This window comes from Melanotaenia boesemani, chromosome 23, assembly GCF_017639745.1.
Source record: "Melanotaenia boesemani isolate fMelBoe1 chromosome 23, fMelBoe1.pri, whole genome shotgun sequence".
NCBI lineage: Eukaryota > Metazoa > Chordata > Actinopteri > Atheriniformes > Melanotaeniidae > Melanotaenia > Melanotaenia boesemani.
Genome location: NC_055704.1, coordinates 24541122 through 24568725, shown reverse-complemented (window position 1 = coordinate 24568725; position 27604 = coordinate 24541122). Strand labels below are relative to the sequence as shown.

The 27604-nt window shown below is 43.1% G+C and overlaps 1 pseudogene; it reads right to left on the bottom strand.

Annotated features, from left to right (window-relative positions):
• Positions 1-1148: 1148 nt before the first annotated feature.
• On the bottom strand, positions 1149-16126 carry LOC121634530 (annotated as a pseudogene).
• Between the last annotated feature and the right edge of the window lie 11478 nt (positions 16127-27604).

Below are 27604 nucleotides of genomic sequence, written 5' to 3'. Positions count from 1 at the left end.
GTGTTGATTGTAGACCTCCATATGTGTGAAGAATGTATGGAGTCTTGGTGTCTCTGTATTGAACCTGTGCTCTATGTTGTCTATTAATGTAAAATAAAGTTTTAAAAACTGATTTTGCTGCAGCCAGGTTGTTTGAGGATAAAGATCAGGCTAGTTTAGTTTACTGTTGGCCTACAGTTAGAAGTGTGTTACTGATTTATAGATAACCCAAATTATTTCAATGAAAACTAAATATTTGACCTAGTGTGTATTATTATGGGCCAGTACATTATTGCTCTGAGTGGATTGTTACTAACACAGCTGAGTAAATTCTAGTGACCCTCTTGGCCACATTATTCATTGTGACTTTACATTTAGCTTATTTGAACAACGCTCCCTCCTACAGCAGAAGTTTTTATGTAGTACTTTGTTTTATTCTAAATAACTATAATAGCCACTCACACGCCAATGACCCAGCATGCAGGTTAGACTGTGGGAGGAATCCAGAGTTCTGTGGACTTCATTTTAAGAGAATAATGAAATAATTCTCTTATTCTCTTTTATCACACACACTGAGAAAAATAACTTTTATAAAAGTCTTTTGCGCTTTCAGTAGGTCCCATAGATCCATCCTGGTGTGTGGCCACCACCAGTGTCTCCACCTGGCAGAACACTTGACTACATCCAGGGCAGACCTGTGGTGGTGCTGCGGTGGTGAGACTTTAAGAGTCCTTAATGACTCAAAAAGGGTCATAAATTAAAATTAAAGGATTACAGTTTAATTTTAAATGAATTTGAAAGTTTTAATAAATACCCAACATATCTGGTCTTGGGTGGTAAGTTGTGTCTGAAAACATGTTTTTACTCCTTTAATGACCCATTGAGCTGCTTGTCCTCCCTCATGTAGCTTCAAGTCTTTGTTCTGGAACATTCAACCTTCCTGCCAGGGGTCCAGCTTTTTCCTTTTTCAATCCCATCAAAGAGGCTGAGAGGTGAGAGCTGGTAAACGCAGAGCCAAGCAGAGTCCATACCTGGAGCAGCAGGAAGAATGGCTTCAAGCCGAACGCTTCTACATGTCCGCTGGTATCAACCTCACTTTAACTGCACTGTTAACAGTCGCAGCACATCAAGTGCAAATAAAATCAACGAGCCGTGAACCTTTGCTGGTATTAATTTAGAGCTTTATTTAGGTCCTAATTACACATTGTTTAAATATTGTGAAAGTTTTGCAGAAACATCTCGGACGGCAGGGAGAAAAGTCCAGCTGCTGGACAAACTTTAACACAGATCATCCCATCTTGTAGCTTTACAGATAAAACGGTTTCAGACACGACGCCCTGCAGACCACCACGAGACACTCCCATAAAAAAACAGAAACGAACCTGGAATATAACAAATCTTCATATAAATTTGGATCAGTCCACTGGCTTAAAACATTTCTTTAAAGAACAGGATCTCTGCTGTAACATGCCACAGATTAAGAAGTTAGATGAATATTGGCAGCTGGCTCGGATTACAACACAACCACTACAACAAAGTATACGGCAAAACAAGACCTTCAATCCTGCATCCTTCTTCAGCAAAGACAGAAGACAAGCCTCCACTTCTAGCATCAAACTGTACATGACCTTCAACATGATACCATGCCATCATTTTTAAAATATTGCTAGTTGATGGATGAACTGATTGTAATGCGCAGACATAAAATATTTAATTTCCAGCACAGCTGAAGTATATCATTACAGTTCAAGAAAATAAAAACGACATTTAAAATCCTTTTCTCTAATTTGGTTCTATTGCTACTGTGTGCTCATGCCATGCAAAAAAATCTTAAACTTTAAAGTAGATAACAGTTATAAATGGCATAAATTCAAATGTTTCTGGAAGGACTATGACTTAAATGGAAAAGAAAGGCTGAGGGTGCTCCTGGAATCACTTCCAACACCTTCCTGTCCACCTCCACTTACAGCAGTGGAACGAACTGTTTCCTACTTGTGTAGGTTAGAAAAACCTGTTTGCACGACCCTAAAATGCAAAGTAAATTATTCCTGGATTACTATTATAGTGGAAGTGTTTTCTGTAGGATATGCAACTCAAAACAAAACCAGAAGAAAGATTTCTCCTGGGTTAAAACTAAAATGTATTCCAAACAAGTTTCTAGCTGCACCTCTCACACTCAGTTCCTCGTCAGCCAGTTCTCAGAGTTTGAGCATGACAAAGACTTCACTGTTTTCAGGGTCTGAGGAGGACTGGGACTGTACAGGAGATGCTGCCAATGCTACCAGAGAGGCTAAAGCCTGCCCTCCTGCCCTGCGTCAGACCCAGGAGCCTCTGTCTTTCCTGGGCTTTCTTGGCCCTGTTTGTAATGTACAGCACCCTGCTTTGGCTCCTTGAGGAGGTCCTTCGGACCAGGGTCTCGTCAACCGGGTCCTCCTCCTGCAAGTGTCAAGGCCTGTTTTCTGGTGCAAAGTCACTTGGAGTCAGGGGCTCCACATCAGCCAGCTGACGTAGCAGCTCCGTCAGGTGGTTTTGTGGTCGGGACTTCTGCGGGCTGCTCTTACGGAGCTGGTCTCTGGTTGCTGCCGTACTTGCTGACAAAGCTGCAGGAAATATCATCTGAGGTCAGATCCCCGAGGCTTTTGGACATGGAAGATGTGGCTGCTGAGGTTGGAGCTGCAGTGGACGGCTGTTTGGATGATGACTGCTTGAGTCCTTCCATGTAGAGCCGGCTCCAGGCTCCTCCTTTGGGTCAGTCTGCCAGGTGAATCATCAGAAGCTTCTTGAGCCGGTTGCAGTGGTCGGGGCTTAAGCTCATCCTTGGGATAATCACTTTGCTGAAGATTAGGGTTTCACTTACTTGCTTCATAAGAAACCATTGCTGAGTGACGGCGGCTGACCCAGGGAGGCTCACAGGTGTTACTGGGCGGAATGGGGAGGCTCTTTCTGGCCAGGTTGGGCAGGGACAGGTCTATGACTGTGTCATTTGAGGAGATGCTAGAAGAGGAGGACATGCTGTCTCGGTGGCTGTCAGGCTCCAGTTTGCTCCACAGGCGGTCGTTCATGGTAGCATCTGTACAGACCTCTGGTACTGCTGACTGGGGGATCCACTCCACTGTCCACTCGAACATGCCCCTCACTTTTTGCTCATCTTACTGGGATGTGCGATGACAGAGGGCTAAAAAGAGCTCTCCTGGTTTGAGCTGGCTGGGTGGCTGGACCTGCAGGGCTTCCAGTGGACACTGTTGCAGCAGGGGGCTCTGCTTTGTGGTGCGACCTAAAATCTGTATCAGGTTTCTTTTCCATTGAATTGTTTTTGTTTTCTTTCTCGTCTGTTTTGACCCCCCAGTTGAATCAGTGCTTCTGTCGGTCTGGTTTTCTTGAGCGTAGCATGTTGCTTCAATTTTCTCAGCAGGACTTTTCAGGGGGGAGATGCAGCAGAGGATTTCTTAGGCTCCACACACCTTTGTGGGTGTTTGGAACACCTTGCATGAAGAAGAGGTCAGTGAGGAGACGGCATTTATTGCTGTGGATGGCGAGTGAAGTGGTGTAGATGTGAAGCGATGTGAAGATAGTGGAGGCAGAGCGGATAAAACAACTGCTACTGGTGTCTTCTGCAAGAAGTTCTGGAAACTGAGGGGCTGCTGGTCTCTGCAATGAGCAACAGTCTGTGAAAGTAATAAAAAAAATAAGTCAAATTAACAATTCACTGTCACTCAGACTTCTGGCTGCAAAACTACAAAACATATTTCCTCTCATAGCTTCCAAAGCTTCTCAATTCACATTTTCTCCTTTTTTCCCCTCATTTTAGCTGCACAGCTCAACCCAAAAAATAATCCAAATAGGCTCTTCCAATGTTCTACATGGAACACACAAGCTCCCTGATCTCTGGTTTCTGAGACTGCAGGTGGTGCTCTGCAGAGTGAAGACAGAAATTCTTTGCTAATGCACTGATGGTTGATTTTGCTCCTGACATACCATGTAATAGATTACAAAATGAAACATATGAAGATGTTAATAAGATTAAAATTTTAACTTCTAACCTGCTCAAACACATCCTTACTAAGCATGTCGAGCATATGGATCCACACCTGAAACACCTAAAGAAATCAAAATCTTAAACATCCCCTTTCTGTGCAAACTTGTAAGTTTCATGAATTGTGTTTTCCCATAGTGAGCGTCTCAGGACCTGTAACCTTATTTAGTGATGTGGGCACAGAACGATGACATGCTGCTGTCCTCATAACCCCCGATGTTATTTTGAGTCACTGATTTTTTAGAAAAAGGTGAACATGAACCCCACAGGTGAATGGCTTATGGTTTGTGAGAGAAGCTGCTGCTGACAAAGACTGATGGGTCAAAGTTGTAAGATGAAGGCTGCATGAAATCAGCGAGGTTACCTGGCTCTGCTCATCCCCTCAATTCTGCACTAGGAACAGAGAAAACGAGCAAAAGGGACAGAGAGGAAAAAGGAATTTAGCCAAACTGGAAAGAAAAAGGAGAATCAATGCAAGGAAGCAGGTTCTGGGACAGAGAAGCATCTTATGAAGACAAATACCACAATATTTTACAGAAGAGTAACACACGAGGTAAATCTGGTGGAAAGAAGGAAATTCATGTGGTCAACATAAGAAATTATAGTTTGCATCTGCCAGCATCACATGACTAAACAGATGTCAGCACATACACTTGATCTCCTCTACAGACAGAACTTGATGGTCATCACATGATCAGCTGGGAAGCTGAAGCGGAGTGTGTTTGTGTGGAACAGCTGGGGTCCAACCAGAACTGGACTTTGCTGGAACAGGTCATGTGATGGAAAGAAAGGAGTGTTTCCACATGGGTCTGTGTGAACTTGAGTGTCTTGTGACTTCATCTGCTGAGCCAGTGTCATAAATTTACTCAAAATATGGCATATTTCAAATGGATCTAAATGAACACTTTCAGCCAAATACAAATGTACGTAGGAATATAACTGTAATTACCAGAAAAGAGGCTGGATTCATTCACCTATTATCTAAGGATTATATTTTGTTTATGCACAAAGCACAGGAACATCACCACAACGTATTCTTGGATACTTCTTCTGCTGAACTTCTGTTAGACTGAGGGTGTAACTTTAAAAAAAGAGCTTGAACTAATTTGACAAACATTCAAGTCTTTAAATGGGCTGCAAATAAATCTGTATATAAATCTTGCTACCGTGTCAGTTGTGGCATTTGCAAGTAAATAAAGGGTTTCTATAGTCAACTTCCCAAACAGCAGGCAGACGGATGACATTAAAAGGATGTGGCACCTGAGCTGCTTTACCTGGGTGGAAAGCTGCAGGTGAGCCTGCAGATTTATTGTCAATGTAAAACAGCTGCTTCTGCACAAAAATGATAAAGATATTTGATATTGATATTTGTTCATTACTATACCATTTACTGTGAAAAATCTGAAGTCCAAACGCTGCTTCTCAGATTATTTGGTGTGACTGTAACCTCTGGACACCTTTGTGTACTAGTTTCCCTTCATCTGGCCAGAAAAGCAGCAAACATCAGCTTCTTTCACTGAGAAGTTACAGATGCATTAGCTCAGGTTGATGGAGCACCCGCCGCTCGATCACAAGGAAAACTACTTTTATGTCTACTTGGTATACTTGTATGCAAGTCAGTAACAAAGCTACAGGAGACCATGAAATCTACACTAGATGGACTACATACTTAAAAGCTAACAAAAGCTCAATTTCAAATATACAAATGCAAGTTATTAAATGAGATATCTGCATTATGTTGCTTTAGACCAGGGTGACTCGTAGGAGAGCTGCAGTCCTGCAGGTTTTCAATGTATTCCTGCTCCAACACACCTGCCTCGGATTAAATGGCTCCATCAGCCTATGAAGTTCTGCACAATGACTCATTCATTTGAGTCAGGCGTGTTGGACCAGAGATACAATGAAAACCTGCAGAACTGAACTGAGTGGCCCTGCTTTATACCATGATTGTAAAAACTAGCACACTATTACTAAAGTAAGGGTTAAAACTCACCACTGTTCTCATCTGTCAAGCATGCGAGCCGTTTTAGAGCATTTCAGAGAGACAATCAATCCATTGAAATGAAAATACTGAGATGAAAGACACAATAACTAAAGCTGCAATCTAAATCTGTAAGACTAAAAAGGTTAAATGTTGATTTGAACTATCGGGGACATTAGGAAGGAAGACAAATCTTATAGGCAAACAGCAGACGGGGCAGAAATCCTGACACATGGAAACCACCTCCAACTCCCTAAAAACATGGTGCACTACAGCTACAACACGACATCTACCAGGTAGCCGCTACATCTGCCTCGTATGCATCTTACCAGCAATGAACAAAGGGGACTTATGGCGCAACTCTTCCATTTTCTGGGCAAATGTGCCAACAGCCCTCTTGCGGCTGTCAAGGACAGAGCGTGGAAGCAGCATAGGAGGCGACTCCAAGCTGCTCAGACTGCCGAAGCTCTCACAGCTGCTGCCGTCACCGAGCAAAAGAGCCTCGTTTACATCAGTGTTTGTCAGTGGTGTCAGCAATGAACTGCAAACAGCTCTGTAGTTGAGGGTCAGGCTGAGGCCGGAAATGTTGGGGACCCAGAGGGATAGGTGGAAGAAAAGCCTGGGGCGAGTACTGAAACTGCATGCAAGACTTGGGTTTGGGAAGAGACTGCTGTAGGTCTGGGTGGGCAGCTGGATGCTGAGGCTTGGGAGCTGCGTCTGGTTGAACTGGCCTCCTAGCTGAGGAGGAATGTACACCTCTCCCCTGTCTCCCCCCATCTGTCACATTTTTGGATTTGCTTTCCTGTCTTTCCTCAACCTGAGCCTTTCTCTCAGCCTCTGGACTTTCCTTAGAGCCAATCACACATGAGATGCAGCTGGAGGACATCCCAACCCTGCCTGAATTATTTAGTGCTACACAGGCAAACACCCTGGCTTCATGTCCAGCAGGTCATGAAAGCAAAGATGGTTGGCAGAGGCTTACTCATGGGTCATCGCTGCTCAAAAAGTGAGCTCTTACCTTTACCCTCCTCTGCATGAAGAGCTCCATTTGTGTCTGGATGGTTCCAAGGGCCCTTGGTTTGGTGGGATGTCAGTGAATCCCCGTTGCGATGCTGTGGTGGTGTGAACTGGTAGGAGGCAGCAGCAGAAGCCTCGTCCCTGTCCTCTCTCGCTCCTCACTGGCGTCCTCTGAGGTGTAGAGGATGGAAATCTCTGGAAAGCCCTTCTTCATTTTGGGCTGGCCTCTGGTGGGAGCGCTGGCTGTGCGGTGCAGGAGGTGGGCAGCGAACGGGTGCTTACGGCTGTGATGTACAGCAGCATGGCTGTCCAGGGAAGCCTGCTTTGGGTTTCTGTAAAACAGCCTCTTTATTCCGCTGGCTGCTCGGGCCTGAGAAAACACAACCAAAAAGTAGCGTCAAACACACAAAAAACTTTGAGCAAATCACCATAATGCAGGAGGCACGGAGCCACGCTGTCTTATCACATTACCAGTTTATCAGTGGTGAGCATGCTTCTAAGTAAATGCCATCAATTTGCACAATTACCAAAGAAAGAAATGATCAATCACACTTTGATGGTGTACTTTCATGGTACATGTTCACTAGCTTTGAATTCCAGCTGGACTCAAGGTGTTAGACATTTGAGAACCTACATCAGTGTACAGCAGCTGCAGCCCCAGCAGAAGAATATTAGTAGGAAAAAACATGCTTGAAGCTGCTGGACCAGTTTAAACATACAAAGAGCTCCTAAGAATGTCTCCGCTCTAAAACCAGGATCACTCAACTGCTTTGTTTCTGAGAATGAAAAACTAAAACAAACCAAACGAAAAAAAAGCTTCCTGGTAGAAGCACAGCGTTGTGGATGGATCCATCAACAAACGTAACAATGAAGTCAGAGAGAAACTTTTCATGGAGGCTTGTGTTTGTGTTTTTGGAAGATCCCGTTTTCAGGACCCCACACACATTTTCTAACATCGCAGCGCCTCAAATAAAGGTAAGAAAATCTACATTTGTTGGGAGTTTTTGTTAAAAATGTACTTGAGCTAAAACTGACCTTTAAACCTTTTAAGTACTTGGTTAATATTCAGTGTACGTCGTCTTCAGTGCAGACAGTTTGGTTTGACCTTTTCAAGCATCACCAGCAGAACAACGATGATCAGGTGAAGGACCAAACACACGCATGTCAAACCAAATGGAGCTTTTGAGGGCTCAAAGCATTTATAAGGTGGAGGAAGTTTCCCACAAACATTTAAAACTCAATTGCTTCTCATTTAGTTACCATAGTAACAGAACCTGGATAAAGCTCCAGATAATTTATACACATAAAAAAAACAAAAGAACAAAACATGTTGTCGGTAAATGAATATTTCCCAGATGTTCAGGAAATTTGGTGGTGGTGCTTCAAGTTCAAACTTTTTCTTATAAAACTTAGAGTTCCTGTATCATCGGGGAAAAAACAGACTTAACAAAAGTGACAACTGTGAAGTAGATCCAAATAGGATGCAGGGTCTCATAGAACATTTCAAAACAGCAAAATGTCCACTACAGAGGACGGTGCTCATCAGGCTCAAGAGCAAAATTTTACTTAAATTCAAGCTGAATATTTTGCAAATGACAGACAGCGAGGCGGGTTAAACACTGACCGAGCTGGCAGCCAGCGTTCCAGAAGGGCTGGGGGTTGAAGTCGGAGGACGACGGGTAGATGTGGGAGAGCTGTCGCTGGTTGAACTGGGTGAAGGCCGCGGCTTTCTGCTGCATCACCTGGTGGCTTTGGTCTCGCTCAGCGACGACACCTGCCAGCTGCAGCTTCCTGCAACAGAACACAGGGCTCTGAGTCTGTTTGATACCATGTGCAGGGTTAAAGCAGCAATCACTGCTGCAGATGGTATCAGGCTAGCAGTGCTGGGAGGCGACTACCTTGTGCATCGATGTCGTAGAGACCCACAGAGCAAGTTGGACAGATCAGACAGAGATCTGGAAAGCTTCACGGTCTTTTTCTTTCTGTGGGAGCAATGGAGGTGGATGGTTGCAGGAGAGGACGCATGCTTGTGCTCTCTTGGTCTGTGTCAGTGTCTTCAAAGCTTCAAGTCTTGTTCTGCTTGACAAAGAGTTAAAAGTAAGAACCAGACAAAGAAACGTCTGCATGTGAAAAAGATTAAAAGAAAAGGAAGTTCAAGTCATGTGGAAGAAAAAAAAAAGATGGAAACTAAAATTTGACAATATAATTTCATGTATGAGTAATAAAGTCCAATAATTAAAAACTATGGAGTTCACTAAATTTAACACAGAGAAACATGTTATTCTCCTGAATTTCCCGACTTGACCTTTTCAGGGAAAGATGCTTCTTTTGTGGATCAAGCTGCTGTGGTCAACCATCCCTTCTATAAAGGCTGCTGGGAACCATCTGGATGTGTTGAGAAAATAAGCCGATACAAATACTACAGCATGAAGACAAAACTATACAAAATGCACTTATATGAACAGAAACGAGACCAGATCCAGTCAGACGTAATCTAGCTGTGTGAAAAGGTGGGACAAGTTGGGAAGAGATCCGATCAGACCTCTGTGTGGTAACACGCTTCATCTCCTCCTGGGAAGTACAACTAGTTTAGATGTATTTTTATCAAACTAATGTGATGAAATGTTAACACCTTGTTTAAAGTTAAACAGGACTTACAAAGTCCGCCTACTATCAGCTTAAGAACATATCAAGGGTAAAAGATGTGATGGGTCAGCAGGACCTGGAAAAACTAGTCCAGCTTGCATCTTTAGTCGGTTTGATTATTGTAACAGAGTTTTTACAGGTTCTACCTAAAACATCAGTCAGACACCTGCAGCTGATCCAGAACTCTGCTGCTCCAGTCCTCACTAAGACCAAGAAAGTGGACCACATCAGTCCAGCTCTGAGGTCTTTACACTGTCTGCCGGTCCGTCAGAGGATAGACTTTAAAGTTCTGCTGCTGGTCTAGAAAGCTCTGAATGGTTTAGGACCAACGTGCATCAGAGACCTCTTGAACCAGTATGAGCCTACCAGAACCTTCAGGTCATCTGGACCCAGTTTCTTATCAGTTCCCAGAGTCAGAACCAGACATGGAGAAGCTGCATTCAGCTTCTATGCTCCACATGTCTGGAACAAACTCCCAGAAAGCCTCAGATCAGCTGAAACTTTCAGTTTATTTAGAAGTCAAAATCTACATGAATGAATTTTTATTGTCACTGCACAACAAATACATCAATAATCATTGGCAGTGAAATTCTTAGATCCCAGGCTCTCCTAACAAAGCTAAAGAGAATATAAACCAAATAAAAATAGTCGAACACAAAAAGCAAGAATACTACAAATAAGTTCTACAGTAAATATATATAATAAGCAATAAGAAGATGTTATTATTAAAGGTGGTGTTGCTGCTGACAGCATTTAGAAGTCTTATGTCCTGCGGTATGAAGCTGTCCCTGAGCTGGTGGGACGGGCTTGAATGCTGCCAAACCGTCGGCCAGACGGTAGCAGACAAAACAGTTAGTGACTGGGGTGGCCAGGGTCCTTCATGATCTTGGTGGCCTTCCTCCTACACCGCTGGGTGTAGAAATCCTCCATGGATGGCAGGACCGTCCCGGTGATGTGCTGAGCAGTTTTCACCACCCTCTGTAGAGCCTTGCGGTGGAGGGCGGTGCAGCTGCTGTACCAGGCGGTGATGCAGCCAGTCAGGATGCTCTCTATGGTGCAGCTATAAAAGTTGCAGAGGATCCTTGAGTCCATGTTGAGCCTCCGTAGCCTGCGGAGGAAGAAGAGCTCTGTCTGGCTGACTTTGTAATAAAGTCAGTGTGATGAGTCCAGGTGAGGTCCTCACTGATGTGGACCCCAAGAACCTGAAGAACTCTTTCCACATCTGGTTCTTTTAAGCTGGAATCATGTTTTAATATTGTCTTTCCCCACACTGGAACTTCGTGCATTTTATTTTGGCATCTTCTTTCTGTTATTATTTCATTAATTTAATTTATTTAATCTTTGTTTTTTAATGCTCTTGTGTTGCTTTCTGCACCTGCTGGAATGTTTATGTGAAGCACTTTGAATTGTCTTGTACATGAAATGTGCCATACAAATAAATTTGCCTTGCTTTGACTGTGTGATGCGACTCGCTGGTCGACAACCAGTCTGAAGCAACGTTTGTATGTCGGCCATCATGAAATGATTTACAGGAGCTTTTACAAGACGACCAACTTAAAGATGCTGCAGCTGTTAACGTTACTAACTAGAGACGTGGATGAACCATTAACATGAGATGGAAATCAATAAAAGACTGTTACTGAGTTCAGTCTATAACTGGTTAATAGCTGTGTCATGTTACCAAGTAGAAATAGTCTTCTTGACCCCATGCAGTGATTTCCAGTAAAGAATCAGGTCTGGTTTTAATGCAGTGCTCCCTGAGGGTCCCAAGATAACCAGCATCCAGTTTTCTTTCCAACCTTTGCCCTTGTCCCTTGCACAGAGATTCTCCCGGATCTTCCAGGTTTTTCTGAAGAAACGCCTCTTTTCTACCCGCTCATGTTACCGACCTGGTGCCGATTAACTTTATTTGAACATTCCTCTGGTTGTTTAAGCTGCGCCAGTTACCTTTCCAGCCTTTTGTTGCTCTTGTTCCAACTTTGTACAGACGTGTTGCTGCAGTCAGACTCAACATGACTCAATGGTAAAATGTCTCAGTGTCAACGTCTGATGTTTTTTTTTTTTTAATTCTTTTGGGAATAAAACTGGCTTGACGAGATTCGTAAATAACTGTCTAAATTATGACTAAAACTAAATAAAATGAGCTTTCAGAATTAACACTGCCTGACCTGCCAGGGTAGAAAACTGAGGGGTAAGACTCGTGGGAGAAGTTGAGCTTAATGGAATATTGAGGGACAAGTATTGCAGTCAACCTCACCGACCGACCTCGTCTACGTCTGTGTTTAATTCCTACCTGGTTGGTGCTGGTCCACCGAGCTTTATTAAGTCCAGAGTCCACGCAGCATCTACCAGGAGGTTTTAGAGCTCTTCATGCTTCCTTCAGCAGAAAAGCTTGTTGGAGATGCTGACTTTATTTTCCAGCAGGACTTGGTACCTGCCCACACTGCCACAAGAACCAGAACCTGGTTCAGTGACCAAGGATTACTGGGCTGGACTGGCCAGCAGACTCTCCACACCTGAGCCCCGAAGAAAATCTATGGAGCATTACCAAGAAAAAGATGAGACACATGAGACCGAACGGTGCAGAAGAACTGAAGCATCCTGGTCTTCATTCCACCCCAGCAGGACCCCAGGCTGGTAACATCCATGCCACGCCGCATGGAGGCAGGAATCCATGCAAAAGGAGCTCAAACCACATGGTTACATTCCTGTTACTCAACACAATAAAGATCAACAATAATAAAAAAAACAAAACAGCAAAATCCTGGAGGGACTGTTTACTGAACCATCAGAGTTCTAACTGGTGAGGCTTTCAATTATATTACAGTAATAGTTTAGTTAATTAAAAAATCTGATTAGCTTCTGATTTGTGGAACACGTCTGGGTGGCAGCATAATTAAAACCTGCAGAATTTCATATCAGATAAAAACTAAGTTCAGTGGAAAATCTGAACATCTGGTCAGAAAAAGAGCAAAAATTTCAGATTGAACTCTTTTCAATCATTTTTTTCTTCTTCAGTAGGCTCTGATTTGGTCAATAAAACATGACTCTGTAGGTGAGCGTGTGGAAAACGTGAGCGGGTGACTGTCAGTATTTACCTTGCTGCCAGTTTTATCTGTGGGTTTCCCAGCAGGAGGAAGGGCTGCGATGGTAAAGCTGTCTGGGTCCTCTCTGTCTCGGATCTTGGACTCCTTCATGAGGCTGTCCAGCTTTTTCTTGGCCATGTTCTCCACCTGCTTCCTGTTGGCCGATGTCTGCAGGATGAGGAAGAGCACATCACTTACGATGCAGCCGTCACTGACGGACATCTAAGACATGTTTCATAAAACCTGAAGATGCCAACAGGATGTTAGATGTTGCTCCTATTTGAAAATGTATGTAAGAGAAACAGAGTCCTTTAGAAAGGCTTTCTTTACGTTGTGGGTTGAATATTTGAATACATGGTGTCATAAAACTGTAAACTATGTGATAAAAAAAAACTTAGCCATTGAATAAGATATTCTGGAACAGTCTGTCACTGTGAAGGTGAAAGCAAAGCAAAAAGGCTCAACAGGAGCTGGTAGGTCCAAAATACCCAGAAACATGGCAGAACATGTATGTTTTAATAATCTGAGCTGAAGCCTAAAGGTACTGAGGATCTCTGATCATGCAGGTCTGACCAGACAGACAGAAAAATGCATCGTGCAGGAAAGTAACAGGACTCGGACTGAAATAAGGAGAAAAGATGGAGGGTGGTGTTACAGGAGGAAGTAGGTCCCAGCATGGCTGGTGAACGTGTACGACCACAGCAGGCGATGATGGAAGTCATTGTGCATGGATCTGGTGTGTATCTTGTGTAACTGTTCACCTGTGTGTCAACCTGAGCTGATGATTGACACAAAGTCAGTCCTGATTGGTCCGTCACTTTCCTGCACAAACTTCTGCACATTTTAATACTTTGTGCCAAAAAACTTTTGCTTTCTATTTTAAAACCGGTGAACACGTCCAGTCTTCCACAGAGAGCTGAACCTGTAGGAGACTGAGACCTTCTACCAGTACAAACTGGTGTTTTTATAAATGTTCTGTCAACCATACACACCAGGACGAAGATATTTACAAACTCTGGTTGCATGTTATCCCATGGACACAGTGGCCGGGATTTGTCGCTCAACATGTCAGCTTGGATTTTCATTAGAAAGCGCATCCATCTCCCCTTTGTTGACATGGCAACCAGAGATGCCATCAGGACTGGCCACCATCATCCCCTGGCTGGAAGGCCAAGGAGGAGCTAGTTGCTGCAGACGCTGCTACTTTGAGCTGCTTGGTGTTAAACAGCTGTTAAAAGTTTAACACCAACCTTTTCGTCAGGTAAGACAGCAGGAACATGCACATTTCTTTCATTTAAAGCATGAAATGATCAGCAGGGTCCACACAGACGTCATGATAAGCCAGCAGGTCAGTTTCTCCTGGTCAGTCTCAGAGCTGCACAGTAAACGTTGCTCCTCTTCGCCTTCCTGCAGCCTGTTAAACAGCTTTTCTCCGTTTTTACAGCCTTCCTCGTGTTCTCTTTGGTTCACATCCTGTCTGATGTTCAGAAGACGGACCTGCTGATCAACTCCAAACAAGTTATTAAAGATTCAGGTCTTGACAACGTGTGGACTCTCTGCAGGGGATTGAGTTCATATAAATAAAATATCTCATTTCCTCCGGGGAGGCTCAGACTTGGATCTGTGAAGATGGAGGTGAACAAATGAAAGGAGCTGCTTACTGCACATGCTCAGTTCAGCCAGACGATGGCAGAGTGGATTCATGGATGACTTCAACCAGCACAGCACCGACACGAAGATCGTGGACCAGAAAAATCTCAACGTCTCTTCTGATGATGTCCCAGATTAGGCAGAATTTTACTAAAAGAGGTGATGAAATATCCCTGAAAGGAGAATCTCATGCAGAATGTTGCATGTTATAATTCATGTTTTACCCTTTGATTTATTTCCCCTTCGTTTTTCTCCCCACTCTGAGAATAACTCAGTTCTTCATCTTTTTTTTCTAATCAACTTCAAAATCAAATAAGGCTGCATTCACTGTACCTCAGAAATGAGAAAGTCGGGTTCCCAGTTTAGTTTTATTGCTCTGGATCTCCTCAGTAGTTATAAAGTTGACCTAAATGAAGAAATATGTGAGCTCTTCCAGTATTTTAAAGCTTTATATCCCAAAGAAACCTGACACACCTGCTGTTCTTTCATTTATTTCTACAGAAATTCTGCTTTCCAACGTATCATAAATACACCATCAGTACACGATTTCTTACAGTCGTTGTTACACCAAAATCGGTGACCCATCAGAATCTGTGACCAAAGGGGGCGACAGTGTACATTTCTCTGCATGTACGTCTGTAACGTCTATAAGACCAAAGTCACTATTTCCGATAGCCATCAGAATGTGTGACTTTACTGTAACTGCATTATATTCAACCCAAAGAAATACAAACCACAAGTGCAGTCTTCAACCATAATTATTGTATTATTATTATTCATGTTCTGACATCAGTTAGTGAGCAAGCTCCAATCTCTGACAGAAGTGTGTAAATGTGTGTTTGCTTTGGCACATCGAATTCCAGAGTTACATGGTTAAAAAGTTCACCCCTCTTATAGTCTGGACTCTTCTAATATAATATGTGACCCTCACATAGCCAGGATCACAGAGGTCACCATTTCTGATAGCCATCACAATGTGTGACTTTAATGTATCTGCATTATCATCAACTCAGGCTTAAATACAAGTGTTTTCTAAGACTTTGCTTGTCTTTTGCAGATAAATGTACACTCTCGCCCCCTGTGGTCACAGATTCTGATGGGTCACAGATTTGGGTGTAACACTTGTTTGAGCTTCTGGGTTATTTACTGGATGCTCTCTTGTTAACAGTTTTTAAGTTCAGGACTACAGTAGGCAGACATTTGGACCTTAAGCTGGTTTGCTAAGTGCATTTGTTCTGTAGAGTGAAAAAAAACATTCAAGCTGCCAATATTTGACTTAAACATCCAGCAGAACTGTCTCCATTTAGCATCAATAAAAAGAAAACTAACTACGGCAGTTTTCTTCAAAAATCATTCTTCATGCTGGATTGCAAACAAACTTATTCCCAGTTTTCTGTTGCTCTGCACATTTGGTTCCCGGTGAAAAATCCCTACAAAACTTTCACAGGCAGGATGAGAAAATATGACCGAAGATGAGCTTTTATACAGCACCTTCCACTCTGATAGAAGCAACCAACAGTCGAAGAGATGAAGAGGACAAACAGGAAGAGAGAAGATCACAGAGAGAAGCAGCAGCAGCAAACATGGGCCCATAAAACCATGAGCTCAAAGCCTGGCGGAAACCAGACGGTACATACGTCTCCATTCATCAGCTCGCAGTCGTCCTCCGTCTCATCAGAGCTCTTCATCAGAAACATCTCCCTCCTCAGATGAGGCCACACACAGGGCTGCTTGAGCAGGCCGCGTATGGGCCAGGAGCGTTGTCTTCCCCTCTGGTGTTAATAAAGCTTCATTAACCTCCCTGCACTGCTGCTGCTGCTTTTCCACCTCCAGCAGGGAAAACAACCAAACACAGAAAACATTAAAGTCACTGGTCCAGAGCGTTCAGGTTTCCACTGTGCTGTCCAGACTGGGAGGGATGCAGGACCTCTGCTGGTCTGCAGGGCGCGCTCACGTACGCGCACAGGAACAGCAGCATCATCTTCTGTTCAGCATCCAGGACTTTCACAGGGAGAGAAATTTGTTTTGTACTGGTTGCAACCAACAAGTGGGTCTAAACACGTGTAAAATAACTTTATTCATACACGCATCACAAACTGCACAAACGTTGTTTTGCAAACTGATTTTTACCCCCAACCTCACAGATGTGGTCAGTTTATGTACAAAAAGCTTCCTGGCGTGCACGGATCAGCTTGCGTGTGCACGTAGAGTTTAAAGATTTCTTGGACACCTCGCGCCTCCTCACAGTTCAAGTCGCAGGACTTCCGGTTGAGTGAACGCTGGCGTGTCTGTCGCCGCTGCTTACCGGTAAAATTTAAAATATAAACAAAGTAAAACGTTGTTTGGGCAGCATTGGATGGTGTTACTGGCTTCATAAGATACAGACGCTGGCTTTCTGCAGGCAGCCCTACCTGTGGCTAATTTTCCGACCAATTCTTACCTGGGACCTCCGGCTCGCTTGTTTTCCTTCCTAAGAAGCGATGTGGATTCTCCAGACCAAACGCTGGTTTGCAGTCGGCTGGCTCCTTGTGTCTCTTGCGGAGCCACACCTGCACCGCACAGCCACCACCTGGTCTTGACATCCACCCGGACATCGCCTTTCAGCCTCGTCAGAGATACATTCACCGGATCACGCGGTAAGCTCCATTATAATGACTCATACACCATTAAATCAACCTGGTCCACTACACGCCGTGATCCACGTGCTGTTGGCCGGGGTGTTAATCACAGTGTCCTGGCCAGCCTGCCTGGGTCGGCTAACTTTCCGGCCAAGAACAATTCCACCACCGTCAGCTGCGGCCTCCTTAACATCCGCTCTCTCAGCAGCAAAGGGATCTGATAAAAAAAATATATATATGAAAAGACAACCTAAAATGTTTAGAACAGCTAAAAAAATTAATAATCCTGTCAATATTTTCTTTTTTAAGTGTATTTTGTTTTTGTTTTTTTTAATTATGAGTCTGGAACGTTTTACAACACTTTTAACTTTTTAAATATTTTTGTCCACACTCTTCATTAGTGGACAAACGTTAAACCAGCGCGCATAATCTACACGTCAGCCAATCACAGTGGTCGTTCGTTTCCGCTCACACGCACATTGGCTGTCGTCTTCTTCGTTGGTGTTCGTCTCCTTTTCTCGTATTAAAGTTAGTTTGAATCGGCAAACCAGCAGCTAATTTGCACATTACTGGGCAGGTGTGTCGGTGAGAATAGTAGTTTTTCTCTTTTTCCTCAGAGACAGAGTTAACATGCTTTTTAAGTGGCCCATAAACATTTCTGTCCAACGGCTGCAGCCACATGTGACAACTTACCCCAAAATGATTGAGACAAGCTGCCCCAAACGGCCATGTTTGTTAAAGCTAGCTCTAGCTTAAAGTTAGCATACAACAGAACAATGACTGAGGTGTGACAGGATGCCTTAATGTATCCTCTAACAAGTCTGCATTTATCGTTGTTAGTATTCTTACCTGAAAGAATTTTATTTTAAAATATATCAAGTTAATTTTTTTTACTTTTGCTCGTGCAAAATGGTTAATTGGTGCTCACCTCAGCTCACAATGTGCTATTTTCTTCTCAGACAGTATAATAGTAAAACATAATGATAATTTATGTGATCTTTCTTACAATCTAGCAGATAAACAATTATTTTTTAAATTTGTTACCTTGCCAGTGTCACTTCATGACAAAGTTGTGAATTGACACTGTACAAATAAAGCTAAATTGAACTGAACTGAATTAATCCAGTTTATTTCCAGCTCTATTTAGACTGAGGCTGTCGAGATTCCTCTTACTTCCAGAGTTGGAAATCCAACTTTTAGGAACATTTGAGTTGCATTTTCCTCCATGAAGCTGAACATGTGACTTCCAAGTACAAATGTTGCACTTTTTTGTTTGGATGATTAGAAAAAGCTGTTATCTTCTGCAACAAATGAGAAGGAATTTCATCTTTTAAATGGAGCTGGGACCCTCTCAGCATGGAGTCGGTGGGTTTCAGGCCGCTGCCTGTAGTCAAAGCATCAGCGGTGGAGCGCGGAGGACCAAAGTGAGAACCCCCCTCCACACACACGTACACACACTCTCTCTCTTTCACTCCTTCATCACATCTCCATCTTCCCTTAATTTCCTGTTCTAGTGAGCGAAGGCTGAGCTGGTCACGTGAGTCTGACTCTCTCCCGTCAGCTTTATAATCTCATCTCAGCTGCTCCTCGACCTCCACCCTGGCTTCTCCAAACACTCCTGCTAACTCTGACACTCCTTCAGTCCCTCCCTCCCTTCTGCCATCCTGGTTTATCAAAGCCATGAGACCAGCTGATAGACATCCATCCTTACCTCCTTCCTTCCTTCCTTGAATCTTAGTGTTACTCCTGCATAGTTTGTTCTGGTTGGTGAATAAATTCTGTTTGTTTGATGAAACAAAAGAAAACAAAGAAATGTTTGTCTCTCTGATAGAAAATGTGTCCTGAGCAGTCAGACCAACACCTGGAAGCACAGAATAAAGTTTGAAGACTCGTCCAACTGTTACTACATCTCCCCTTCTGTAGATATAGAGTGAGTAGAAACACACACACACACACACGTTGAACACCTTCAGTGACTCATGTCATCTGCCATAATGTTTAAATACTGGTTATTCATGTCTTATGATTGAAATGAACATCGTTTGACCCCGTTCTTGTTTATTTACTTTTACTTAGCGTACAAAGCTGGTGGTCATCCTGCAGGTGTTAAAAGACATTCAGGTTTTTACTCCTTTCTCTGCAACCTTTTTATGTCATTCTTTCCAGCAGGGATTCTCAGTCCTGTGGCTTTATTTATCAAGCTTGTGTAGGAACAAAGGTTGACTATATTTGCCGTATGCCAAAAATAGTCAACTCTGACCCAGGCGTACACAGAAAATCTAGAGAAACAGGAAACGACGACACCGACAGTCCAGAATAAAAAGGAAGGAAAGGATGTGAAATGTGAGAGATTCGTGTACAATCCACTATTACCTTTCACACCACATGTTAGATATTAAAGCTGTTTGTAGAAATGAATAAAGACACATTCCATATTAATTCCCCTAAGAGCCACGCTCAGGAAAAAAACAATTAAACAAACAAACAAACAAACAGGATGTTCAGGAGAAAGGGAGATGATATTAATAAGAAACTCAACCACTAAAATATGTTCTGTCATTGTGGAACAAAACTTCCATATATTAATATTCCATATATTTATATTTATAGTTATAAAACCCATCCAGATAAATAAGGAGCTAGTCTGCTGCCAGCATGTAGCAGCCAGTGTAGAAAGTAGCTTTGGTCCTTCATTCCAGCAGAGCGGGACCAGACTGGAGGCTGGAGGTCTAGAAGTGATGCTACGCTAATGAAACACACAAGAGGAAGATTTCCTTTTATTTATTTATTCTTACACAATGCTTTTTTTTTTTATTGTTGTCCCAGTTTCTGTCCAGACGCTCTTTATTTCCCACAACTCTTTGGCCACCTGGTTAATAGCGGCAATTGTGTCCCTCTGCACCGCCCACCCATCCGGAGCCGGAGCGCCGCCCACACAGCCGGAGTGCCAGCATCAGGTTCCTCTTCATGGTCTGTAGCTCTCCAGAGTCTCCATCTCTTTCCTCAGCTGCTCCGTCTTCTTCGTCTTGCAGATGTGCAGCGTTTGTGGGTTTAACTGATGTGTCCTAGAAGCAGGGATGGTGTCCAGTCTGAGCCTCCATCATTTCTTAAGCTGGTTGACCTGCAATCACATATCTGGTGTCATTAAAAAACTAGTGAACATTGGAGGCTTCCATTACATTTCACAATCTTAACCACTGAATCCAACCAGTTAACATCCCATAAGGTCTCAGAGCACTCTTGGTATTTACCTGCATCTTTAAAGTCATTCACTCTGTGACGTTTTTATAAAAAGATGATTAAATAAAATAAACACTGATCAAACACAGATGAACTCATTTCTATTTCCCTCCCTCTTTGCTTCTAGTTTACAAGTGAAGTTAACCAATGTGAATATAGCGACTTAAAAAGCTAAATAAAGTATATTCATTAACATTACTTAAATAATAAAAACAACCGGAATAACAAAAACTCTCCTGTTTGCCTTCATGAAAATGCCGAGAGCAAACAGCATGAAAGGAGATGGTGGTGAAAGTGATGTCCTTCCCTCACCGCTGCGACCCAGGCCATCCCACGCCTGCTGTCCAAAGCCTCTTTTAAAAGTGGGAAACCAAAAAAAATCTAATGCTGTGGCCGACTTTTCTACCTTTTTTAATCGTGTGACTTAGTGTGGCAGCCTTTCACACAACCCGAGACTCCCATTTTATCAAAGATTATAACGCAGCAAAGACGATAAACAGTCGTTTACAACGAGGATGCATCCAACATGGCGACCGACTGCGGCTATCCCCAGTGTGACGTCAGCTGACACAGACCGTATCGGAGTATTGCACTTTAGAAAATTCTCAGAAATAAAGCCACAGTTACCAAAGTTAAGATGTTGTTGCTCTTTGCTTTTTAGGAGTAATTGATTCCAGTATCTGCTGTTGGTTGGAAACCTTCTAAGTCTAAAAACATTCCTTTTAATTTAGTAATTATTGATGAAAATAACCAAACAACAAGCTCACACTGTGTTGCTATATGTTGAACTTATAGATCAGCTATTTTCTTGTGTGACATGTTTGTATGATGAAGTAGGGCATCAATTCATGAAGAAAGCTGAAATATAGAAATAAAAGGTTTCTGCCCAACAGCAGGTAAGTAAAACACGGCAGCGTCGCTTCCTTGTTGATGGGAAAGTCTCGGCTGAAGCTTTCAGTCTGCTAAAGGATCTGGTTTTATGTCAAAGGTTAACTTACTTTATGAATTACTTGTTATAACCTGTCAACCCTGATTCCACTTTTTAATACGTATTATTGACCTAAATTAATTTGTTAAAAACACACTTTTTTTATTTGACTAAAACCTTTTTGAAATTTCGTCGACTAAAATTAGACTAAAACTATCAAACTTAGAAATGACTAAAACGTGACTAAGACTAATAAACATTTTCATCATGACGACTAAAACTGAGATGCTGCCAGAAACAACACAGCTCCAGAGACTGCAGCTCCCCACGAGGCCGGGTGTTGGTGGATGTCAGAGGTTTTGGAGACAAAGACATGAGTGAGTTACTGAAGTCAGTGGATTGCGTTTGGTGGGAAGAGAGTCAGGCGGCTTTGTAATATTGGTGAGGAGAGAAGAGAGTTCTGGAGTTGTGTTGATTGGACTGAATGACACCAGAGTAGTAAACAGATTTTGCTAAGGAGAGACTGTCCTTGTAAAGCATTACATGATTATTGTACATTTCTTCGTGTATAGTGAGTCAGGTTTTGTTATAGAGGCGTTCCAGTTGTCGTCTTTGGGATTTGAGCCGTCGGAGGGCAGGAGTGAACCAGGGTGCAGAGCGGGTGAAAGAGACGGATCTGGTTTTCAGTGGAGCATGAGTATTCAGAAGAGTATGAAGATTGTTGTTTTTGTAGGAAAATCAGGTGAGCAGTTGGCATGTGGACTGGAAAAATGGATGATTTCAGAAGAAAAAGTCTCTATGTTGATGTTCTTAACTCTACGGAATGAGACGGTCCGGGGGAGAAAGATTCTGGACAGAAGGAGGTTGACATTGAAAGTAATGAGTCTATGGTCAGTGTAAGGCAGCGTATGAGGTTTACAGTCGATGGCAGTGATACCAGAGCAGCAGACTAAATCCAAGATATGACCTGTACAGTGAGCTGGGAAACTAATGTGTTGTTGCAGAACAAAACTTTCTCGACAACATGAAAAGTTTTTGGAGAGAGCATTATGTTATTGTCCATATGAATATTAAAGTCACCGAGAAAACTGCGTTTAAAGTTAGAGATGAGAAAAAGTGTCAGGAGGTTAGAGAAGTCATTTAAAAAGTCCTTGTTGTGTTTTGGAGGACGGTAGATGGTAGCAACAATCGTAGGAGAGGGTCCAGGCAGCAGTGAGGCAGAGTTCTGGAAGGAGGAGAACACGGAGCAGCAGACACGACTTTCCAACTCTCGCGGTGTAACATCGAGAGACCTCCGCCCGGAGTGTTGGAGACTATTGGAGACTGAGGTGAGTGAATGTACAGTGGTCCCTCGCCATCTTTTGTGGTTTCGTGGATTTCGTTTTTGTTGTCTACATGGATGTCAAAATCACCAACAATAATTACACAGTCAGAATCTAAACAGATTGTAGCAGCAGTTCACCACAAACGCTGCACAGTGCCCTGCTGGTCTATAGAAATTTAAATATATTATTTTATGATAAGCCACATATTCAAAAGAAGTAAAACTTCCAAGAGATAACTGCTTCCACTGAGATGATTCATTAAATAAAACTGCTCCTCCTCCTCTCCTGTTCAGTCTGACCTCACTGATTAAACTAAAGTTGGGAGGGGTTGACTCTTTGTTGTTATCTTGGTTTAACCAGGTTTCTGTTAAAAACATAAAATCAAGGTTGTGCTCAGTTATAAAATCATTCATTAAAAATGTTTTCCCTGCTAATGACCTAACATTTAATAAAGCTAACTTGATGGGTTTAGAACTGTTTACCTCATGTTTGGGGGGACGCTGTGGCACACAGGGTATGTTAACTCTACTTAAACCTTTTAGAAAGCAGCTCTCTGTGTTCTGACCGAGCTGCATTTCTCCTTCTGTTACCAAACACTACAGATTTTTTTGAGCCTTCTAATAAACAGGGATCCAGCTGGTCCTGGGAAAAATCATGACTGCCGTTATCCACACAGCCTGGACCCTCCACACATCACACATCCCAAACATGAAGCTGGCATGGTGGTACAGGATATGCTGGTGCCCTCCCTTTAGCCGCTCTGGTGGGGGGTTTATGGGGGACAAAACCATACTGGGGCATGGGGTTAGTTTGGTCATAGTGGAATAGTGACCAGCTCTTTCACCTGGAAGGTCAAGTCCAGGAGGGGTGGGGAGGATGGGGAAGGTGACCTGGATGGAGGATGATGAAATGAAGGGGGTGGGTCCTCGCTTCAGGAGGGGGCTGAGGTGGTTTTTTTCTTAAGGCTTCCTCTAGGCTCTGTCTTCTCACTCCTGACCTGTTCAGGCAGATTCCATTCGTCCCAGAAGTTGAAGTTATGAAATGAACTGGATGTGTGGTACATGCAGCCGACACCATGTATTTAGACTAAACAGCCTACTGAATCTCTCCAGTCCTCCTCTGATGGGAGCGAGAGGCCACTGATGAATATCCGGGCATCCAGACATCTGATCGTATCCAGCAGTTCAGTAAAATCCTGCTTCAGCTCCTCAGATTGTTGTTCCACAACATGATTCGACGCCACATGCAGGATTTCCTTGTTGTGGGATCAGTACAATTGGTAGTGTAGTGGTTACCTCTGTGGTTTTTGGTGCAGGAGACCTGGGTTCAATTCCCTAGCATACCATTAGAGGTGAATCACTCAGAAAGCTTCTTTAACTCCTCATTGGGACTTGCAAAGAGAAATTTATTGGAACTATCAGCCCATCACACTGAGCCGCTGACTAGCTCAGCTGGCGGGGCTTCCACCTCCCATGGGTCATGAACCTGTAAAATGCCATGGTTGAAGCATGCCAGTTTTTATACAAAAAGGAGATTTATTTATAATAAAGGAATGTTTTGCAAATGTTTAGATTTGTTGTCATGCTTTTGAAACCTGAGGGTGATCTGCTGAGCTTGTCCAATAAGATTTCTGCAAAAACTGACGTATGCCACTTTACAGTGATGTTGGCATAACATCTAACATTTTAGCAAAAAAATACTATTTTATATCTGCCAAAGCCAGTGTCGTTTACATGTGCCTGCTCTTATTGTCAGTGAGGAACAGAAGATGGTATTTAAAAGTAAAATAACAAGTCACACCTGTAACTAGAAGATGGTGTGAGTTACATTTGTCACTACAAAAAGTGTGAAATTCAGTGTGTTCTCATAAATTTGTGAGCTTACAACCTTTTCTTTTAGTGGTTGTGGTCACCTCTGGAAGCCATGGTTGTTTTTTATGTCCTCACTCATCGATGCAATGCTGATGTTGAGACAAAATTCTAAATGTATCCCCACTAAAAGAAGGTTTGGTTCTATAATTGCACAAAGACAAGTATGTCTGCAGTTGACAGACATACTGTTTAGCAATCAAAGCAACAAATCCCAGATTTCAGTGAACAAGACACTAAATTCTTTAATGCTGGAAATAGTAATAGTACTACCTGACTACATAGAGTATATAATGTGCAGCTTCATCTCGAATTTCACTTCAAAGATGAATAATCTATCAAGTATAAACATATAAACCAGGCCATTTTCTTTATCTTTATGTATAAGTGCAGGACAGACAATTGACAATGGACTGAAATGTTCCAATGAAATCTTTCAAATATGAGCTTTTGATAGCGATGTCAGAAATTATAGAGACCCTGGACAAAATTTAATTCTGAACTATTAAATTGTTATGAAAACAATACTATGTAAATGTCCAACCTTAAAACTATGTAATTCTGACTTGTTTTGGTTTTACGCTGACATATATTTTGCTCATCCCGGAAGCCCCCCCCCTTGGACCCACCAGGGTATGAACCCACACCGCGGCAGCACATCCGGGCAGGCCCAGACCCCCGGCACATACAGACCCCACCACCCCGAAGGAGGAGGACCACCCCCAGGCACCAGAGCCTAGAACCCCCGCCCAGCCCTCCACACATCCCACATGGCTGCCCTCATTTTAGCTGCTCTGGTGGGGGATTTATGGGGGACAAAGATTTATGGGGGACAAAAACATACTGGGGCATGGGGTTCGTTTGTTTGCAATAGTGACCAGTTCCTTCAAGTCCAGGAGGGGTGGGATGGAGGATGATGAGATGAAGAGGGTGGGTCCTCTTCAGGAGGGGGCTGAGGTGTTGTTTTCTTAAGGTTTCCTCTAGGCTCTGTCTCATCACATTGTTTTGGTCTCTCTTGTCTGTTGTTTTTGTCCAAGGGAACAGAGTCTGTTCAGGAAATAAAACAGGTTGGAGGTGAACAGCTTCACTCCTGACCTGTTCAGGCAGAATCCATCTGTCTTAAAAAAGTGGCAGAAGAAGTTGAAGTTGTCTGGATGTGTGATACATGCAGCCGACAGCCATGTATTCAGATTAAACAGACTACTGAATCTTGCCACTCCTCCTCTGATGGGAGGGAGAGGCCACTGATGAATAACCAGGCATCCAGGCAGCTGATTGTATCCAGCAGGTCAGTGAAATCCTGCTGCAGCACCTCAGATTGTTGTTTCACGACAACATTCAACCCTACATGCAGGAGTAGTGGGGTAGTGTAGTGATTATGTCAGTGGTTTTTGGTTCAGGAGACCTGGGTTCAATTCCCTAACATACCATCAGAGGTGAAGAGTCTCTGCACATAAAGTTTACGGATATGTGTTTTATTTTTCTTTCTTCCTTCAAATTTTAGAGTTACCCATTGGCTGAATAGCATAGAGGCAATGTTGCTAAATGTTGGTGGGAGTTTTAATTTAAGATGAACATATAATACATGATCCAGCTGAAAGAATTTATAGCTACTCCAGTCCTCTAGGCCCACTTTTACTTCTTCTATCTGACTCACAATAATGGCTCCATAGGAAACTTGTGCAGAGCTTGTTTAGTTTGAATCAGGTGTGTTGCAGTAGGGAGGGAGGATAGTGAGTCTTGGGGAGGGCTGAGGATCACTGATGTGGTTTTTGGTCCAGGAGACCTGGGTTCAAATCCCTAGCATACCATCAGAAGTGAATCACTCAGAAAGCTTCTTTAACTCTTCATTGGGACTTGCAAAGAGAAATTTATTGGAGCTATCAGCCCATCACACTGAGCCGCTGACTAGCTCAGCTGGCGGGGCTTCCACCTCCCACTCGGGAGACCAGGGTTCAAATCTGGGAGGCCACTAAATGCTACGGCAAGGGGGAGCCAGGACGCCAGAACACAAGGGGGAGTTAACTTCCCCCTTGAAGTAAGATCTTTTAAAGTAGGGATAGATCAACACAGATGACACCTGTGATAGAATGATATGTATGTGTTTGTGATGATGATGATGATGTATGTATGTGGCCCATGTATGAAGGATAGGATACACCCCAGGTCTGTAATGATGTGTTTGGATGTTTGCAGCTCGATGATGTAAATACACTTACAGGCCTGGTGTGCAGCAGTTCAGTAGGTGGGGCCTCCTATGTATGTGCTTGTACCTCTGTAAAAGGGTTGTACCACAGGTGTCATCATGTGTTCATATGTCCCATTAGATTAAGTGAATAAATGATGGATCTGGTAAGTCCATCCTCCAATTTATATTTTTACACAAGTCTCTTGTACATGAACCCTATAACCTACAGTTGCAGTTACAGTTCCCTTAACATGTGTTAAGTATCAGTATATTCCAACATACAAACATTCCAAACCCAACAGCATCCCTTCCTCCCTCCCTCTCACTTCTCTTCCAGAGCTCAGTCGATCGTTGCTCTGTTTTACTTTAATTCAGAGGCTGACAAAAACCCTGTTCTACTGCAGTTTAGCTACTTGTTAGCTCCTGTATCTACTTGTTCTTACTGAAGGCACTTGTTGTACTACATTCATTTCTCATAAGACAGTCATGTCTCTAGTGTGTCACCATCTTCCTTTCAGCAACTGTCTCAAGTTGCATTTAAGTAGCATGTTACATCCTGCTATAAATGATGTTAAATAGCATTCTAATCCAGTCTTTTATGGTACCAGTAAAATTCCAGCCAGTTTTAGTTTTCTGATTTATAACCCCTAGTTGTTACCTCCCCAGAGTACGGGGAGGGGACACGGCCCCCTCCCCAACCCACCGGAGCAGGATGGTTTTGTTGATCCAGGTACCTGAGACGGGCAGGATTCGAACTAGACGCTGCGCCACTGGCGACTTATGGTTCTCTGCCAACCCCACCACGCCACCAAGAACCCTTCACACTCAACCTTGTTCTCGTGGCGCTTTTATCTTTTCATTTTGGCCACTGGACATGAAAATTGATGTGGGGAATGAAGACATTCAATCCCAGGTCCTTAAGAAGCTTTAAATTCATGTCTGGAACTGATCACCTGTACGCTGTAGGATTCAAACTCACAACTTGCTGAACTTGAGCCAGGTCTCCATCCCCCTGAGCTATCCTCACAGTTACTCAGTTACACAC